The 20278-nt window shown below is 35.2% G+C and overlaps 2 pseudogenes across 2 annotated transcripts; both read right to left on the minus strand.

The window, feature by feature from the left end:
- Positions 1-7324: 7324 nt before the first annotated feature.
- Positions 7325-10378, minus strand: LOC147552117 (G-type lectin S-receptor-like serine/threonine-protein kinase At2g19130 pseudogene; annotated as a pseudogene). The gene has a single exon (XR_015237574.1). The product of XR_015237574.1 is annotated as a G-type lectin S-receptor-like serine/threonine-protein kinase At2g19130 pseudogene (transcript).
- Positions 10379-17019: 6641 nt separating this feature from the next.
- Positions 17020-19808, minus strand: LOC147552118 (G-type lectin S-receptor-like serine/threonine-protein kinase At2g19130 pseudogene; annotated as a pseudogene). Its single transcript, XR_015237573.1, has one exon. The product of XR_015237573.1 is annotated as a G-type lectin S-receptor-like serine/threonine-protein kinase At2g19130 pseudogene (transcript).
- Positions 19809-20278: the final 470 nt, after the last annotated feature.

Here is a 20278-nt window from a genome sequence, read left to right on the forward strand (position 1 = left end):
CTCCTCCCACCCATCAAATGACTACTAGACTTAAGGCTGGAATCACCAAACCAAAGCTATTTGATGATTTCATTGCAAATTTGGTAACTCAAGTCCCAGAACCAAAAACTATTAAACAAGCCATTTCTAATCCACTTTGGTTTCAGGCCATGAAAGAAGAGTTTAGTGCTCTTCAGAAAAATAATACTTGGACACTAGTTCCTTTTGAGAATCACATGAATGTTCTAGGTTGTAAGTGGGTTTTCAAAGTCAAGCAGAAGTCAGATGGCACTCTTGACAGATACACGGCCAGACTTGTAGCAAAAGGATTTCATCAGAAAGAGGGGGTGGACTTCAATGAAACATTCAGTCCTGTAGTGAAAATTGCTACTGTTAGAACTATTCTTACTATAGTTGTAACTTGTAAGTGGCATATCAGACAACTTGATGTGTCAAATGTTTTTTTGCATAGTGACTTGAAAGAACAAGTCTATATGGCTCAACCCCCTTGGTTCATTGATCAAACCCAACCCTCAGCTGTTTGTCTTCTACAAAAATCCCTCTATGGTCTCAAACAAGCTCCCAGAGCTTGGTTTGACAAATTTAGCTCCTACTTACTAAAGCTGTGATTTCAGAAAAGCATGGCAGACAACTCCATGTTTGTATTACATAACTCTAAAGGGTCTCTTGTACTTCTCCTATATGTAGATGACATAATCCTTGCTGGCTCTACATCTGATTTGGTAACTTCACTCATTGATGACCTTAAACTTCAATTTGCCATGAAAGACTTAGGACCTCTGAGCTATTTTTTGGGAATTGAGGCTAAGGCTTTGGGTAAAGATAACTCTTTATTTCTTACTCAATCTAAGTATACTGTGGACTTGCTTTAAAAAAACAAACATGTTACAATGCAAACCTATTTCTACTCCTGTGTCTTCAGAACCAAGGCTGTCTCAACATGATGGTTCTCTCTTATCTGATCCTCAAGAGTATAGAAGCACTGTTGGAGCACTTCAGTATCTAGCAAACACAAGACCTGACATCACATATGCTGTGAATTATGTGTGTTAGTTTATGCAAAATCCTACTGATCTCCATTGGAAAGTTGTTAAGAGAATTCTTAGATACTTGAGAGGCTCTTTGGGTTCAGGAATAACTATTAAACCTGCTACATTAGATCAGCTTTCTACTCTTGTTGCCTTTTCGGATGCTGATTGGGGAGGATGCCCTGACACTAGGAGGTCTACCACTGGTTTTTGCACTTTTCTTGGTTCAAATACTATTTCATGGCAATCGAAAAAGCAACCTGCTGTTGCTAGAAGTTCAGCTGAGGCTGAGTACAGGGCAATGGCAATGGTTGTGTCTGAGCTATTATGGCTTTCCTATCTCATGAAGGAGTTGGGCTTCTCCGTTTCTCATTTACACTTAATGTCGGCTAATCTAAGTGCTCATTCTTTGACACATAATCCTGTGTTTCACTCTCGCACCAAGCACATTGCTCTTGATTATCATTTTAATAGAGAACTGATTGATGCCAAAAAGTTACATCTCTTCTTTGTTCCTTCAAAACATCAGTTAGCTGACATTTTCACTAAGGGACTTGGTACTTCTCAGTTTCTCACTCTTACAAGCAAGCTCATGCTCCAAGAGGAATCATCAGCTTGAAGGGGGAATAATGAGTCCATGGGTATATAGACCAAAAAAATATTTGAAACAAAAATATAATCCAATCTTCTCAAATCCTAGATATTTAGTCCTTTTGATAAAACGACCGAAGTATCCATACTTTAAAATAGTTATACCCTACATGTCCTTTGTAGAAAAACAACATATTTAATACGTGAGGGCTAAATGGGGAATTTGTGAAATGATTGGGAGTGATTTAAGGGATTCAATGAAGCAACGTTCGGGAAAGAAAAATCAATTTACAGATTCACTTCGTTTCTCTCTCTACTCGACCGTTACGGGATTCCATGATTTAAGGGATTCAATGATTATGGAGTTTTTTCGTTTTTTTTGAAAATATTGATTTTGTTTATGGATTTATGTAATAATAAACCTATTTTATTGATTGTTTTGTTCTTGTGTATGATATTGAAACAGATCTTACACATAAATTTCTCGTACTTTACCTAATATATAAAAACACAAATATTGTGATTTGGGTATTTATAATTTTTCATTACACTTGGGAATGCTTATAATGGGTAAAGAACAAAATCGTTTCCCTTAAAATCTATCATTTGTATGATACATTGGAGTATTTGATTAATAAAAAACGCATACTTTATTCGAAGTAAGTAATACTTTGGGGTTTATGGTTTTATATTTTTTTGTTTCGATTGAGTTGATATGAAGTAAATTGCAATGTCCCTTTTGTGCAGGTTAACAGTAAAAAAATGGCACCAAAGTCTAAAACTACGGCATCTTTATCTAAGGAAATCTCGAATGTTAGAAAGAGTCCTTCGAAAAGGAAGGTTGTTGTTGAAGAAAATCAAACCAAAAAAAATCAAAGACAAAAGAAACAACATTAACTGAGGTAAGATGTTTGTACATTTTAATAAAAATGTATATACAGTGGATGTCGTGTACCATAAAGTATTTAAAGATAATAATGTATGTTACAATTTTTAGAATGGAACATTATAATGTCTGATAAAGTATATATGGTAAAGTCATTAAATTGTAACTTGATGTATTTTTTTTTATGTTGTTCAGTTTGGAGGGAGTTCAAAAACAGTTAAAGGTAAGAAGAAAGATAATCAGCAACAAATTGTTAATTTGGTAGGAGAGCAGAAAGTAATAGCAACAGTGAAGACATCTCTATTATTCAGATATTCTCTGAGTAAACCCATAACCCTGATTAATAGCTTGCGTAGTTATATGACAGAAGAGATGAAAGAAGAAATAAGCAACACTCCTTTCAGCAAGATGTTTGATTGTATGGCTTTGTTTTTTTTATTTGATTTGATGATTCTGCTTGGAAATCTATCTGTGATATCAAAATAAACCATTTTGATCAAAAAAACATAAAAAAATTGAAATAAATGTAATATAAAGTACTGACATATTATGGTAAAGTATATTAAATTAATTACAATTAATATAAAGTTTGAAAAAAGATTGACATCTATATTAAAGTACTGGAAATTTATCATATGTAACAACGAAATGTATGGATTATTTAGATATAATTTCAGCACTTTATGAATTTAAAAAGTTTACAATACCTTGTTTAAAAAAAATGTACTATAAAGTACGGTAATGTATCATAAAGTACACATACTTTATAATAAAGGTCAGAATAAACAGAGGACAAACTTTTCCATTTATTGTAGAAATTGTATTATAAAATACGCAAAGTTATCGTAAAGTACATGTACTTTATATCCAGAGAAAACAATGAATCTGAATATACCGCAAATCTGAGTCCGTCAGTGAAGATGAATCTGATCTGAAAAAAACTTCAGTAATGATTAAACGAAAATCTTAAGATACATACCACGAAAATTGGAAGATATAGAACATACCTAGATTCAATAAAACATTAAATATGATATAAAGATCAAAGATTTCATTATTGATATTAAAATTTTAGAGAGAGAGAGAGAAGTTTAGACTTCCATTTCAGATCTATCAATTGAATCGTTTTTTCAGAAATAATACATAACAATTTGATACAGTTTAAAAAATTAATTATTAGATCTTAAAAATGAATCTAAATACAAAACAGTAATATCAAATACATGAAAACAAAACGAAATCTTACAAATGAATGTTCTCATTATGATTTTAGCAAAAATAATTACCTTCAAGAATTGATCTTCGATAAGTTTAATGGAGATGAATGTAGAGTTCTGATGTTAATAGTGGTTAAACAACTAGGTTAATGTTCTTGAAAATGAGATATACTATATTACGGTTACATATTAGATTTGTTAATATTTCTTTCATTATAATTCTGATTGGAGAGAGAAAGATGGAGACAATTAAGGAAATGATATATACATGATTATTTTGGCAAAAACGGTTACAAAATATATGGAAAGGTTATAATAGGTATTAATAAGGATTAAATATTATAGAGATTTGATATTTCTCTCGAGATGAATACAAATGGACTAGATCTCTTTTATGATGATTAATTTGGTTTTTAAATCCTTTTTAGGATTATAGAGGATTAAATCTCCTATTAGGACCCTATTTTTGGTCTATAGACTCAATTTTTGGGGGAATAATAGAGTATGAATGTTAGTTATGATTTATGAGAGTTAGTTGTGAAGTTGTTATAAGTTAGAGGTTAGTTATAGTTAGTTATAATTCTCTCTCTAAATGTATATATAAACTCATATGTACAAAGATTAAAATCAATACGATATAATTTCTAATAGCTTCCAAAATCTTTCCGCGGGAACTGATGGTCTTCATTACTCATTTCTGGTATTTCATTGATCTAAGTGTAATATGATTTTGAAGAGAATTGATCTGATGTTGTGGAAGTCCAAATTAGTCTGTCTCATTGATGTCCTTGGTGGACAGTCTGTTCTGAATAGCTTGAATTGATTGAGTCGAGAAATTTTTCTTGTAATAGTACTGTATTCCATCTTGTAGTGTTATGTAGAAACAAATCGAGACCCAAAAAATGTGAGAGGAGAGTTCATGGTCTATAACCGATACATGATTATCATCTCTCAATCCCTCATTAGTAAAAAGTAATATACACACCATTTGGATTTTTGTATAGTTATCATCTCCCACAAATTAAGTACATGGTATTTAATTTTGCTAAACACTCATACAACTAAATGAGGAGTTCTTTCAACTAAAAAAACCAAATGAGGAGTTTATGATAATTTGGAGATAGAGTTAGAGCTTCACACTTGCATAATACTTGTACCAAACATCTTAAAATGAAACATCTCCAACCAAAGTACACCATCAAATAAGTAAATAATAAATAAATAAATAAATAAATAAATAAATATAAGAAATATTTTATCTTTATAGTGTATGATTAGACTTTGCAGATCAAATGACACACAATGGTTGTTCTAGAAAACCTTTTGGGCAAGTAAAATCTTATTCTACCAAGAAGGTCACGATTTTAGGAATCAGTCGTCAAAATAGACTTTTAAATTTGAGTCTTCTTCACGTGTTCAACTTTTTTAAATCTGAAAAGAAATGTTGATACAAATATATATTTATCATATTTACTTTTAAACTTCGTAGACACTATTATCCGTTATTAATAGTACACAATTTGTTAATTCTTTAAATATACCAGTATTGCCCTATTTTTTTTAGGCATTTTGACTTCAACATTTTACAAGAAAGACCAAGAGGAGCACATGTTCAAAATAAGAAGAGATTACAATGAAAATTATGTTATAGTTTGGGAAGTTTATGTTAATGACAATGAATTTTTCACTTAAAATTTGATCAAAACAAGTAGACCAAGTATAATTAGAAGCAATGTCATTTTCCTTCTTCTCCAGTAAAAAGCTTTCCGGTGGCAACTTTTAACTCAAACAAACAAGTAGAAATCTGGGCCATGGAGGGCTCAACGAAGCTTAATAGAATTCTGGTTAGCCTCAAGCATGCTATCCATTTATTATCCCATCCTAGCCCACTCAGGCACATCCCATCTGTGAAAGGTGAGAACCGTATGATAATTAATCAACTAATGTTGATTAAAGAAGAGATAGAGGTGGAGCCAGGAGCTTACAGAGGCGAGGCGATTACAAAGTTGGGTTATCAAGTAAAAAGGATATACGTAAAATCTTTTACTTAATATTAACTACTATAACCTAGTCACAGCTAGATCCCTCGTGGGTTTCTCGGCTGGCCGACAACTGCTCCATGAATTGGGTAAACCCGAACCCGAGATGGTGTGGCCCGGCATACCTTCCTTTCTAGTTTCGCTCCACTGGTAACAGATTTCCATCTCTTTTATGAAGATTGAAACATACCTGTAATTCTATATGTTATTCTGAATTTATGGAAAAACAGTTAGCAAACAAAGAAACTGGTCACAAACCAGGTGGCCAAAAACTAAATAACAAAACTAAATAACTCTAAATTTTGAAGTGACATGTATAATTGTAGAGATTTCAACTGGATACATACACTAAATAGATGAACTCTATTTCACAACCTAGTAGAGCAATTTCAATTGAGACATAAAAGATCCGACATTTAGAGTTCTTTTTAAGTTTTACACTTGAAATGCTCTTATTGAGCATTGAGTATTCAACCAACCAATGTACAAGCCTTCTTTTGTAGGGCATATGTTGGGTCACATTAGGCCATTTTAGTGGAGATATATTAGTAAGAGATGAAGGATATATATCCTTTCAGTCTGAAGGAGATGTTCTTCTGAAGGAATGTCCTTCGACCAAGGAAACAATGCGCCTAATTTGTCAGCTAGGTTAACGATAATCTTATCCAGAAGATCACCTAGTACGGTCAAATTAGGGGGTCGTAATGCTTAGCTAGAAGTCAATTACGATCATCGAGGTCGTAATGCTTAGCTAGAAGTCAATTACGATCATCGAATCACTTCGGTGGTTCACGGCTAACATAGACCAAATCCTACAACGGGTTACACCAAAGAGTGGTAACTTGATCGGAGAGAGTTGACTAGTGAGAATTTGGCAAATAGGGGGGAATAAATCCAACTAAACAGGCCCAAAAGGTCCAAATGAGATTCAGACAAAGACAGAAAGAACCGGACCCGAAAGGAATGTGAAGGCTGGCTAAGCTAATGGGCCATCCAGGCCAAGCCCACTAAGGGGCTGACTGGCCGGCCAAGGTTATGAGAAAGCCTAGATGGAAATCCCTTCCATCTATGAATCCTAGCCAGAAAGGATTTCTAACTTTATCTTTTCTGTGGTCCATCCTAGTTTGAATATGATTCTAATTAGAGTTTCTCTATATAAGGACAATTACTAAAAATAAGGTGTGGAATTTTCTCTAGAGATAATTAATCTCTGACAACATCAAGTAGAGAGAGGATTTTAGAGAAAAAAACTCTCAACCTATCTATCTAGTCAAAAGAAGAATAGTTTTTCTTCTCAACCTTCTAAGAGGTCCTAGCTGACATTAAAAAAGGGAGATCAACTCAACTTGCTCGGGTGTCTAAAGTAGAGGAACTACGTTTGAAGCTCTCATCTTCGGGATAAAGGCATCGAATTTACTTCGATAGGAAAGTGATCAAGGTAATCTACCATTCCACTCTAGTTCATCTTTAGTTCTTGCATGTGATCTTGGTAGCTAGTGTTAAACATATAGATGTTTGAAATTCCGCTTACAACACTAGGTAACACCAAAAACCAACAAGAGATTCAAAAAGATAAAACCTGTTATATGTTACTTTATCTTTGATACACAATTACAAAAAACAAGAGCTTTTAACAGCTACGATTTTCATACAAACAATCAAACTTAAGAGCATATTGGAATTAAATAAATACCTACAGAACCCAAAATGAAGTGACACAATAGTTTGTAAGCTTTAAACTAAAAATCCATAATATACTTCTTCTTCATCCTAAATGATCTTTTCATTCTTCATTTCTTGACTTCGAACTTAAGGACGAGACACTGCTTTTTGCATGTGAAGTAGTGGACGCTGAGGTGTTACTTCATGGTTGTAAACTACGATCAGAAGACTCTGAGAAGAAAAATGCATTATCTTGATTCTCAACGAGTACGTGAAGAGACCTTGGTATTGGAGGCACATATACCTCCAAAACCCCCTCAAGGATCTGCACTATCTGCCCTGTTGAAGGTCTATTTGCTTCATCATCTTGAATGCACCAACAAGCAACTCGACAAGCTCTAGTAAGCTCTTCCATATTAGCATTACCTTCTAACCTATTATCAACTAGGCTTATGATTTTTGCGCCTTCGTTCATTTTAGTTGCAGCCCAAGTAGGAAAAAACCTAAATGTTTCATTATCTTTGGAATCCTATAAATTTCTTCTCCCTGAGATAATCTCGAATAACATCATTCCGTAGCTGTAGACATCGACTTTTGCAGTAATGGCTACACCTGATATCCACTCTGGTGCGAGATAGCCTCTAGTTCCTCTCATGGTGGTAAGAACTCGACTAAAATCTCGACTTACTAGCTTGGCTGAATCGAAACCTGCAACTTTAGGACAAAATTCAGCATCAAGGAGTATGTTCTCTGGTTTGATATCACAATGGATGATACAGTCTCTGCATTTTTCATGGAGATAATTTAATCCTCTTGCAGTTCCTACTGCTATTTGATATCTTGTTTTCCAATCTAAAATTTCGGTATCTTTTGGATTAAATAGATGAGAATCTAAAGACCCCTTGGGCATGAAATCGTAGACTAGTAACCGTTTAGCCCCTTCAGAGCAAAACCCACGTAAGCGAACAAGATTTACATGTTGAATTGTACCAATAATGCTAACTTCAGAGCGAAATTGCTTCTCTCCCTGACTTGGTCGTTTGAGTTTCTTCACTGCTACGACAGTTGAGTCAGGTAACACCCCTTTAAAAAAGGAACCGAAACTTCCACCACCCAACTTTTGTGAGAAATTCTTAGAGGCATTTTGCAAATCTCTGTATGTAAATGCAACTAAAGAACCCTCGACCGTCTTTGACGTTCCACGAGACTGTTTTACCTTCCATCTCCAGATTAGTACCATAACAAGTAATAAAACTGCGACAAGCCCTATCACTGTACCTACTACCACCATAGTTACCGATCTTTTCTTCCTCGTAACTTCAGATGTCTTGACATCAGAAGCAGAAAGTCTAAGATAGAGATTGTCTCCACCACCAGACTTTTGTTGAAGATTCAATAGATCTCCATCCCATATTGAGCACCCATTGTTTGCAAAAGCATATGCTTTACATGAACATTTGTTTGTGCAAGCCGATTTGCATTGATCAGAACTCTGAACAACCAAATTTTGAGGTTTTACAGGTAATACCACGTTTGAAATCGTTTGAAATGCATCTTTGTTTTGACATGTCAATGGGGTTTTTCTAACACACCCACCGGTCGAATCGCTAAGATTCCACTCTTTGGAAGATTGTGCGTCGAAACCTTGTAAACAATCACATTTTAAAGTATCTTGATTACACGAGCCAAAAGACCCACAAGTACCATAAACATCACATTTTGCTTTAGGTTGAGACCAGAACAAATTCCATTGTTGATTATAATCTGACCAAGTATATTGTTGGATTTGTCCAGATAATTCCAGAACTGCTCTAGAAATAATAGACTTATTATAAACAGAATAAGTGAAATAGCTCTCGTTATCATTCGAAATGTAGCTAAAATTGAAGATATAGTTTACTCTCATCTCAGGAATTAAACTAAAGAGCTGACCATTCCATGTACCACTACTCCAAAATGTTTCAGACCTATTCCATTGAATCAGATACTGACTAGTTCCACCTGGATCTAATTCAAGAGAGTAAATTCCAGGAGATGGATCTTCAGAATTTTTCCATGAAATTAGGCGTTGTGATTGGTTAGTTTTCTTGTTAAATCCAATTTTTCCACCAGGTAAATATGTATTTGTTGGATGATCAAAACTTTGCCAAATAACAGTAGATGGGTTCGATTTATCTCTTAGAACAAGGTTTCCATCATCACCAAGAACAACTTCAGATGGATTTAAACTGTTTGACGAAATTTGGGTTGACCATATTTGGGTTTTTGATTGATCATAGATGACTAAATTACCATTTTCTAATAATTTTAGCTCTGAAGAAGTAGAATCAGTGAGGGGTTTATCTCTGTTTGCTACCCAAACTACAGTTTGAACTGGGAGTTTTTTGTACCAGATTCCTATGTAGTAATTGAGAGAATTACCTGGTTTGAAGAAACCCAGAGCAAAGATTCCATCTTTAGACACAATTTGTTTGCTTCCAGTTAAAGAATCACCAAGAGAGATTATATCAATTGCAATTGTGAGGTAGGTTTTTGATGAGAAAAAGAAAAACAGTAGAAAGAGAACCCATGATTTGTTTCTAAGATCCATCTCTATGCATAAGGAAAACAGAGAGAAGGTAGTAAATATTCAATCTTTTTTTGTGAAGAAATTGTGATGAGGAAGAGTCAAATTCAATAACAGAGAGTTGGGTCTTCTTCCTGTATTCTGTAGTGTTGGTTAATTATGAATAACCAGGTCTTTAAAAGTCTTCCCTCTGTCTGTTTCTATGTATGTTTCCTCTCTAATTTCCCTCCATTGTTTGGCTTCTTTATACAGGTTCATTTGAATTTATGAAATCTGACTAATAATTCAACTTGAATGTTTTCAAGCTTACTTTTCAAGTCTTGAGTGATGAAGTTGTTTCTTTTCAACTTTCTTTTTCTATGTGGAAATTAGTACTCCATTCACACTAGTCTTTCAAGAAACAATAGTCATATGCAGCTTCAAGTACCGTTCAAACCAGTTACCATCTTTTTTTAATTCTTAAGTAATGACTTTTTCTCCCAGGCGGGGAATTGAATTTTTAGTCCTTATTTCAAAAATTCGAAAGGGTTCAAAATTTTTAATTTTTGGATTGGAAACGTGAGTCTAGTTGTTTTTGCTTGTTAATAGTTATAGAGTCCAGTTGGTTGTACTATGCTTTTGCTAAGGGTTCTTCCACGAATTTTGAGTCTTGAAGTTGTCTGTGCACTAGCCATGTGAGTATTAGATAGGTGAAGAGTAGATTTTTCTAAGAGAACTTAATCGATCATTAGTGGAGACTTAACCCATGTGAGATTCTGAGCCTTTCTTTTTGTTTCGAGTGATCTCTTCTGAGCTAATTCTGAGTAGAATGAAGAGCTACTCAACCTCGCAGTATTCCTTAGAACTCAGTTGATCTCTTGAATTCAAATTTTACAACCACTAGGGATGTCATCAGGAATGCTAACCTTCTCTTGTAGTCTGAGAAACTTGAAAACGGTGTCAACTATAGGAAGATAGGAACTACATCATTTAGAACCCTGAGAGTGAGGCATGAAGCAAAGTGAATAGAATTTTATCCAAGGAAAGAATAATGTGAAGAAAGTATGTTATGTATTTTGAGTTTTATTACCAGAGTCAGTAGCAAAAAAAAAAAAAAAAAAAAAAAAAAAAAAAAAAAAAAAAAGAAGAAGAAGAAAGAAAAAAATGTTTATGTGGTTTTGTTTGAGTCCCTTGAAGTAGTTCTTGAAGTTTTGAAGACGTTGAGTTCTCAGGTGTTCTAGTCACATCATCATTAGTGTCTATTGACCTCTAGGAAGCATTGTTAGATAGTAGATCAGATGAGAAGAGTTGGTTAGCTTCCCCATTCCATATTAGTGGTTGTTTCCTTCCTTGAGATCAGTCGTCCACAAAAATTTTAGTCCGTCTTTTTCATGTGTTGAGTTTTCCTTCATATCCATACCAACACATAGAGTGAACCATTCTTGAGTGACTTTGATTTTTGAGTGTATGATCGTGAGGCAGTAGTCGAGGCGAAATGTATCGAGACGGTAATCAAGGTCTTGTCTTTTCAGAACCGAAATGATACTTATATTGGCTGGTCACGTGCACTTCGAGTCTTGATTACTAGTGAAAAGATTTTTAGCGTTTGTATGGTTCGATTGATTTAGATTTCATTTTTATTAACTTTCGAAAATCTACCGGATGAACATTTTTAGTCCACATCATATTTAGACCCTTTTGCATCTTTGATCTTTGAATTTTGTGGGTATATTCACTGCAAACCCTCACGAGACAAAACTCGTCCTCTTGGTTAACCTAGAGGTTTAACGGCTTGTTGCACGTGCTAAGTGCAATCGTGGGTCCCTACGAAAGTGGTGAAATGGGTTTAGTTTTATTTTTCTGTTTTGCTCGAGGACTAGCAAAATCTAAGTTTGGGGATGTTTGATGAGACATGGAAATGTCCCATCTGAGTCTCTTAATTTAGAAGAGTTAGTCTCTCTAGAGCAGTTACTCTCACGAATTACTCTCTTTTATGTTCAGGTACATTTTTACAGAGTTACGCGTGCAAAACGGATAAAGTCGGAAAGAATACAGACTAGGGGCATTTTGGTCATTTGTTGATTCTGACTTCTTGGTCAAGATTAGTGTTCGGATGGAAAGTAGAGTCCATGACGAGTCCGTAGGCGAAAACGGAAGTGAAATCAGAGTCCGGACGAGCAATTTAGGTGAAGTCAAAGATTGGGGTCAAAATCATTTGACCAAAATACCTAGAGCCACGTGGCACAGATCTATCAGGAGGACATGACGCGATCTGACGGTACGAGGAGCTTGTGGTATACTGTCGGGAGGCTTGGTGGGTCTCTCGGGTGTTTTCGGGATGAGTTATAGGCCGTGATTCGGTGCATTGCGATCTGTGTTACTTCGGTGCTCCTGTACACGGGATTTTTCATCCAACGGCAGGCGATCATCAAGTTTGATCTCGCGATCCAGAGGCCATCGTCGTACGTGCTCCAACAGGCTGCGTCGCACGGGATCGGGGTCACTAACAGCCATGCAAATTTAATTGGGTTCTCTCCCGGTTTCTTCAAGACTGTTCAAAGAAAAACAGTTGTAGAGAGAGAAAGCCGAGAGAGATGGATCTCGGATGGAGATGTAGATTCTCTCCTCTTCTTTCTCTCGTGGGCAAGTAAAACAGAGATGATGATGAGGTTGATTCTTGGAGAGATAAGATTTGAGAATCAAAACAAGAGATATTGGCTGCAACAAAAGTCTATAAAAGAGAAGAGAAACAGAGAGCTGATTAGGACGGTTTTGGGAAGAGTTTGAAAGAAAGAAGAGAGAGAGAGAAAACCGAGAGCTTAATTAGTTTGAGTTTCTTTTTAATTTTTTATTCTTCTTTGTTAATCTTAGCTTCTTAGTGAGAAAGAGAGAGATATTTCAGAGAAAGAGAGAAAGTTAGAGAGGGAGACAGAGATATTGTAGAGAGAGAGAGAAACTCGGTTTTAATATTATCACTTTCTTGTTTTTTATTTTTCTTGTTGTTTTCGACTTCTTAGTGAGAGAGAGGGAGATTACAGAGAAAGAGAGAGAGAGAGATTAAGAATAGAGAGAGAAAACAGAAAATTTAGAGAGAGAAAGAAGGTTGAAGAAGATGAGAAAATTATTTTCCCAGAGGGAAACCATTTCCGGGAAGACGAGAAAATCGTTTTCCCAGAGGGTGCGTTTGGAAGAATCTCGGAAAATCAGAAGGAAATCACTTCCTTAGGCTCTGTTTGGTGGGAAAATCACAGAAAAGTAAGTTTCTTTCTTCTTTTTCTTATACTAAATCAAATGTTTATCGTTTCTAGCATGAGTAGCTAAATTTTTTATATCTAGGGTTTTAGATGAAGTCATAATAATTATTTTCTCGATAATTTATTAAAGTTTTTACCATTTTAACGATAAAATCTTCCGGGTTTTTAGACCGTTCATGGACTAAAACCTGAGTTATATAAAGAACTCTCTAATTAGATCAAAATTAAATTGTCGTTAGAATTATTAGGAAGACGGATTCGAAAATCCTAGGTTCCCTTTTTCTGAATACTGACTTATTTCTTTATTTATTTTTCAGTTTTATATTTTATTTTTACTTTACCACCATCAAACCAATTTTAAATCTCAATAGTTTTAAGGTTAGAATTTAGTTTAACTTAGTCTCTGAGGAACGAACCGGTCTTACCGGAACTATCACTTGACGCCCGTATACTTGCGGGTGGTGACCTTTTAGGGCAACCTTTTAGGCCCATCATTTATAGATACCGTATTAAGGTTGTGTTTGTTTTTTTTTTAAATGTTAGAAAACCTAGGGTTTCATCTTTCGTTAAAATATCAGTTTCTCTTTGCCTCTGTCTCGTCGAGCCTCTCTCTCTTTCTCTTCGAAAAGTTCTCTTTCTCGTTTATTGGTTGAATCTGATCTCTCTCTATCTCTTTTAATGAAGGGTCGAAAGCCTAACCCTCGTCAGATATGTCAGAGGGTTCATAGATTTCCTTCGAAGAAAACAAACTTATGGTGATGTTGTGGTCTGGTGATGGGGCTTTTGGTGATATGTTTTGTGGTGGTGGTGATATGTTTTGTGTGTGCTGGTGATGTGCTATGTGGTGGTGGGTTGTGTTGCTGTCTGCCGGTGGTGGTCGTTCGGTCTTCCCTGGTGATGGTTCTGTGTACCGGTGGTGGTGGTGGTGGTGGTGATATGCTATGTGGTGGTGGTGGTTTCCTATGTGGTGGTGGTGGTGGGTTCTGTTGTTGTCTGCCGGTGGTGGTTCGGTTTGTCGTGGTGATGGTTCAGTCTGCCGATGGTGGTTTGGTTTGCCGGTGGTGTTAGACAATTTTTTCTATTTTCTAAAATGGAGGGACAAAAACATCATTGGATGTATTTCAAAAATTTGCTCACTTTTTCAGACTTGTTTTGAAGTCTGAAATATCTGTCTTCTTTTTCAGTCAATTCAGACATTAGTTCAATTCCGCTAAATTTTCAGATTTCCTTAAAATCAAATACAAACATCTGGTAAAATAAAAAAACAAACATCACCTAAGTTGAATTTAGTTGAAGAGGAACGTGTATATCTCTCTAATAAAGAAACTAGAGTTTAAATCCTTATGTCTCCATCCCATTACTTCGTCAAAAAAAAAATGTCTCCATCCCACCAAAAAAATAAATAAAAGACCAAACTTTAGGATGTAACCCTTAATTGAAAAATCTTCATTCACAAGTTTTTAAGTTAGTATGTGGTAGTTTATAATTGATTGAGAATCAATGAATTCGTTTTTATAGATTACCTTACACTATATTATGACACATCTGAAAAGCTAAATGTGATCAATACTTTCAAAATACTATTAGCTCTCCCATGCAAGTTATTAGGCAAATTGTGGTTTTTCCTCGGATGAACGGTCGAATTAAAAATGTTATTAAAGAAACCCCTCAAAAATGACACCCACCGATATATCCGTTCCTGAAAATTAATGTTGATGCCTCTTTTGTTGATATACATAATTGTATTGGTATAAGTTTTATCATTCATGATTCACAAGCTAAATTCATTGAACTAAAGCTGAAATAATGCGGACTCGTACTAGCAAGGAAAGTGAAGCAAAAGTCATTCTTGCAAGAATTCGTTGGGCTTTAGAGCACAATTACATGCATGTCATCATTGAAAGTGATGATCTTGGTCTCATCCAACATCTAAAGAACTCAAGATACTCAATCCAATGGCAATCGGCAAGTCACATAAAGCTAATTCAAGATATCATTCACAAATTCTCTGCAATCCTTTTTTCGCACATTACAAGAAGCCAAAACACATCAGCAGACAAATGGGCTAGGAAAACGAAAGATCTCAGACTCTGGAAATAAATCCCTAATCTTACTTCTAATATATATTGCAATCATACTCTTATATTTTAATGAACCTAAGTATCCTTCAAAAAACAAAAAATTTACCTTATCACTTTTTTAAATGGATCATACAAAAATATCAAGTATTAGCGATGGGTTTACACCGTCATGAATATTAAAAAACCGTCGCTAATACCTTCATCGACGACATATACATTGGCGCTACAAGTATCGTCGGTGATAATTTTACCCGACAAACACTGCCACGAATTCAGTACACTGCCATGTACTCTCTACTAAGGCAATGTTGGAGAGAGAAAAAAAATGAAATTACTGTTGTAATATGTCTATGATGTCATTTTTGTGAACGGTTATTTATCGTCAATCTTGAAGAATACAGAAAACTTTCAAAATCTCTCAACCACCACAAGCAAAATAATTCTGACGTTAGGGCTACTGATTTCGGCTCCAACATAATCAAGAGCCTTGTGTTTGGATTTTGTAGATCACTTTTGAAATAATAATTATATTAGAAACAAAATGATTGAAGTTGTAACTTTGTGGTTCAGAATGTAGGCCTTGTGCTAGCGGTCAAGGGATCACATCCTACCCTAAACAGTATTAGATTTTTTCAACATGCATTATAAAGGATCACAGTTTTTATTTTCATTTAGGGCTTCCTAAAAATTTGGGTCGGCCCTGGTTGACATCAAAGGCCAGGGCACCCACACCAGTAATTGACAAAGATTATTTGATTACAACTTCAAAGGCACCGACGGTTTTTTGTACATTGCGATTCAGGTAAGTTTCTTCGCCTCTGAGATTTTTCTAGCACTTTCAGTTTCAAACCTAGTTTTGATTAGTCGCAACGTCAAATAGCTTCACAGTTTCAATTATACATTGTATTATTGTCAATCTGAATTATAATGTGCCCATGAATAACCTATATAGAGATCACAGACATTACCACATCTCTGATGTTATCGGATATTAGACATCTCCATAGGAAACACAATTTCAAAATATAGGGTTTTTATCAGATCATTCCCACTCGGACATTCCATTTGAAAATCCTCCCATTTGGAGTCTTTCTCTAGTGGTAGTGCATCCATTCTGAAAACCACAAGTTATAGGATCACTATTTGGTGGGAGTGGAAATTGATCGTTTATTAAACTCGTGTGATAAGGGTATAAATAAAAGTAGATACTCCAGAATGGCCTTTAGGGTAGTTTTCATGACCTTTTGTGTTTATGAATGTCTATTGTACTCAAGTGATCTTATATTAAAAAAAAAACAAAGTTGAAGTGCTCTCATGAGAATCTTTTATTCTTCGGACATTGTTTCTTATTAATAATCTATAGTTGCCCAAAACATCAAAGTTTAAATTACAGTCAATAGAAAATGTCTTTCATAAGTAATTTATTCCTACTAAAATTTAAAGTGACATATGTAATTGAAGAGATTTCAATTAGAAACATACAGTGAATAGATGATCTGTATTTCACAAATTTTTTTTTTTTGTTGACAATATTTCACAACCTAGGAAAGCAATTTCAGTGATGACTTAACAAATGTGGCATTTAGAGTTATTTTAAGTTTTATATTGAAAATGATCTTAGTGGGAATGGAATATTCATCCAATGTAAAACCCTTCTTTTGTAGGGAATATAGGGTATCACATTAGGTCATTTCGATGGAAATAGATCAGTAAGATACAAGAAGATGAAATCTACTACATATGACTTCATCTTTGCTACAAAATTACATTACATGAGCTTTTAACAGCTATGACTTTCACACCAACAATCAAACATACAAGCATATCAGAATTACATAAATACCTACAGAACTCAAAATGAAATGATACAATAGTTTCGAAGTTTTTTACTTAAAATCCACCATATACGTCTTCATCCTAAACGATCTCTTCATTCTTCATTTCTTGACTTCGAACTTAAGGACGAGACACTGCTTTTTGCATGTGAGGTAGTGGATGACGAGGTGTTACTTCGTGGTTGTGAACTTCGATCAGAAGACTCTGAGAAGAAAAATGCGTTATCTTGATTCTCAACGAGGACGTGAAGGGACCTTGGTATTGGAGGCAAATTTACCTCCAAACCCCCCTCAAGGATCTGAACTATCTGCCCTGTTGAAGGTCTATTTGCTTCATCATCCTGAATGCACCAACAAGCAACTCGACAAGCTCTAGTAAGCTCTTCAATATTAGCATTACCATCTAACCTATTATCAACTAGGCTTATGATTTCTGCGCCTTCATTCATTTTAGTAGCAGCCCAAGTAGGAAAAAACCTAAAATTTTCATTATCTTCGGAATGCTCTGAATTTCTTCTCCCCGAGATAATCTCGAATAACATCATTCCGTAGCTGTAGACATCGGCTTTTGCAGTAATGGCTACACCTGATATCCACTCTGGGGCAAGATAGCCTCTAGTTCCTCTCATGGTGGTTAGAACGCGACTAAAATCTCGACCGACTAGCTTGGCTAAACCGAAATCTGCAACTTTAGGACAAACATCAGCATCAAGGAGTATGTTCTCTGGTTTAATATCACAATGGATGATGCAGTCTCTGCATTTTTCATGAAGATAAGCTAATCCTCTTGCAGTTCCTAGTGCTATTTGATATCTTGTTTTCCAATCTAAAATTTCGGTATCTTTTGGATTAAATATATGAGAATCTAATGATCCCTTGGGCATGAAATCGTAGACTAGTAACCGTTTAGCCCCTTCGGAGCAAAATCCACGTAAACGAACAAGATTTACATGTTGAATTGTACCAATAGTGCTAACTTCAGAGCGGAATTGCTTTTCTCCTTGACTTATGCCCTCGAGTTTCTTCACTGCTATGACAGTTGAGTCAGGTAACGTCCCTTTAAAAACGGAACCGAAACCTCCACCACCTAACTTTTGTGAGAAATTCTTGGTGGCATTTTGCAAATCTCTGTATGTAAATGCCACTAAAGAACCCTCGACCGTCTTTGACGTTCCACGAGACCGTTTTACGTTCCATCTCCAGATTAGTACCATAGCAAGTAATAAAACAGCGACAACCCCTATAACTACACCTACTACCACCATAGTTACCGAGCTTTTCTTCCCCGCAACTTCAGATGTCTTGATATCAGAAGCAGAAAGTTTAAGATAAAGACTGTCTCCACCACTAGACTTTTGTTGAAGATTCAACAAATCTCCATCCCATATTGAGCACCCATTGTTTGCAAAAGCATATGCTTTACATGAACATTTGTTTGTGCAAGCCGATTTGCATTGATCAGAACTCTGAACAACCAAATTTTGAGGTTTTACAGGTAATACCACGTTTGAAATCGTTTGAAATGCATCTTTGTTTTGACATGTCAATGGGTTTTTTCTAACACACCCACCAGTCGAATCACTAAGATTCCACTCTTTCGAAGATTGTGCGTGGAAACCTTGTAGACAATCACATTTTAAAGTATCTTGATTACACGAGCCAAAAGACCCACAAGTACCATAAACATCACATTTTGCTTTAGGTTGAGACCAGAACAAATTCCATTGTTGATTATAATCTGACCAAGTATATTGTTGGATTTGTCCAGATAATTCCAGAACTGCTCTAGAAATAATAGGCTTATTATAAACAGAATAAGTGAAATAGCTCTCGTTATCATTCGAAATGTAGCTAAAATTGAAGATATAGTTTACTCTCATCTCAGGAATTAAACTAAAGAGCTGACCATTCCATGTACCACTACTCCAAAATGTTTCAGACCTATTCCATTGAATCAGATACTGACTAGTTCCACCTGGATCTAATTCAAGAGAGTAAATTCCAGGAGATGGATCTTCAGAATTTTTCCATGAAATTAGGCGTTGTGATTGGTTAGTTTTCTTGTTAAATCCAATTTTTCCACCAGGTAAATATGTATTTGTTGGATGATCAAAACTTTGCCAAATAACAGTAGATGGGTTCGATTTATCTCTTAGAACAAGGTTTCCATCATCACCAAGAACAACTTCAGATGGATTTAAACTGTTTGACGAAATTTGGGTTGACCATATTTGGGTTTTTGATTGATCATAGATGACTAAATTACCATTTTCTAATAATTTTAGCTCTGAAGAAGTAGAATCAGTGAGGGGTTTATCTCTGTTTGCTACCCAAACTACAGTTTGAACTGGGAGTTTTTTGTACCAGATTCCTATGTAGTAATTGAGAGAATTACCTGGTTTGAAGAAACCCAGAGCAAAGATTCCATCTTTAGACACAATTTGTTTGCTTCCAGTTAAAGAATCACCAAGAGAGATTATATCAATTGCAATTGTGAGGTAGGTTTTTGATGAGAAAAAGAAAAACAGTAGAAAGAGAACCCATGATTTGTTTCTAAGATCCATCTCTATGCATAAGGAAAACAGAGAGAAGGTAGTAAATATTCAATCTTTTTTTGTGAAGAAATTGTGATGAGGAAGAGTCAAATTCAATAACAGAGAGTTGGGTCTTCTTCCTGTATTCTGTAGTGTTGGTTAATTATGAATAACCAGGTCTTTAAAAGTCTTCCCTCTGTCTGTTTCTATGTATGTTTCCTCTCTAATTTCCCTCCATTGTTTGGCTTCTTTATACAGGTTCATTTGAATTTATGAAATCTGACTAATAATTCAACTTGAATGTTTTCAAGCTTACTTTTCAAGTCTTGAGTGATGAAGTTCCCTTGTTTTTTGAGTTAATTCCTATTTGGCCCCCTACTTTGTGACCAGCTTCCTTTATGGCCCCCTTTTTTTGCGTAAATTCAAATATGGCCCCCTTTTCTTAACACCGTCAGTCAACTTTTATGGTTAGTCTTTTTGTTTTCATTATTACCCTTGTTTATAAAAGAGATTTTGGAAATTCAAATTTGACCCCCTTAAAAAATGGGTTAATTCTCAAAAAATTTAAGTTGTTTAGAAAAAAATTAGGGATCAAAACAGAATTTC

Source organism: Eschscholzia californica, unplaced genomic scaffold, assembly GCF_041429995.1.
Source record: "Eschscholzia californica isolate CP2 unplaced genomic scaffold, dmEscCali1.0.p SCAF_3, whole genome shotgun sequence".
Taxonomy (NCBI): Eukaryota; Viridiplantae; Streptophyta; class Magnoliopsida; order Ranunculales; family Papaveraceae; genus Eschscholzia; species Eschscholzia californica.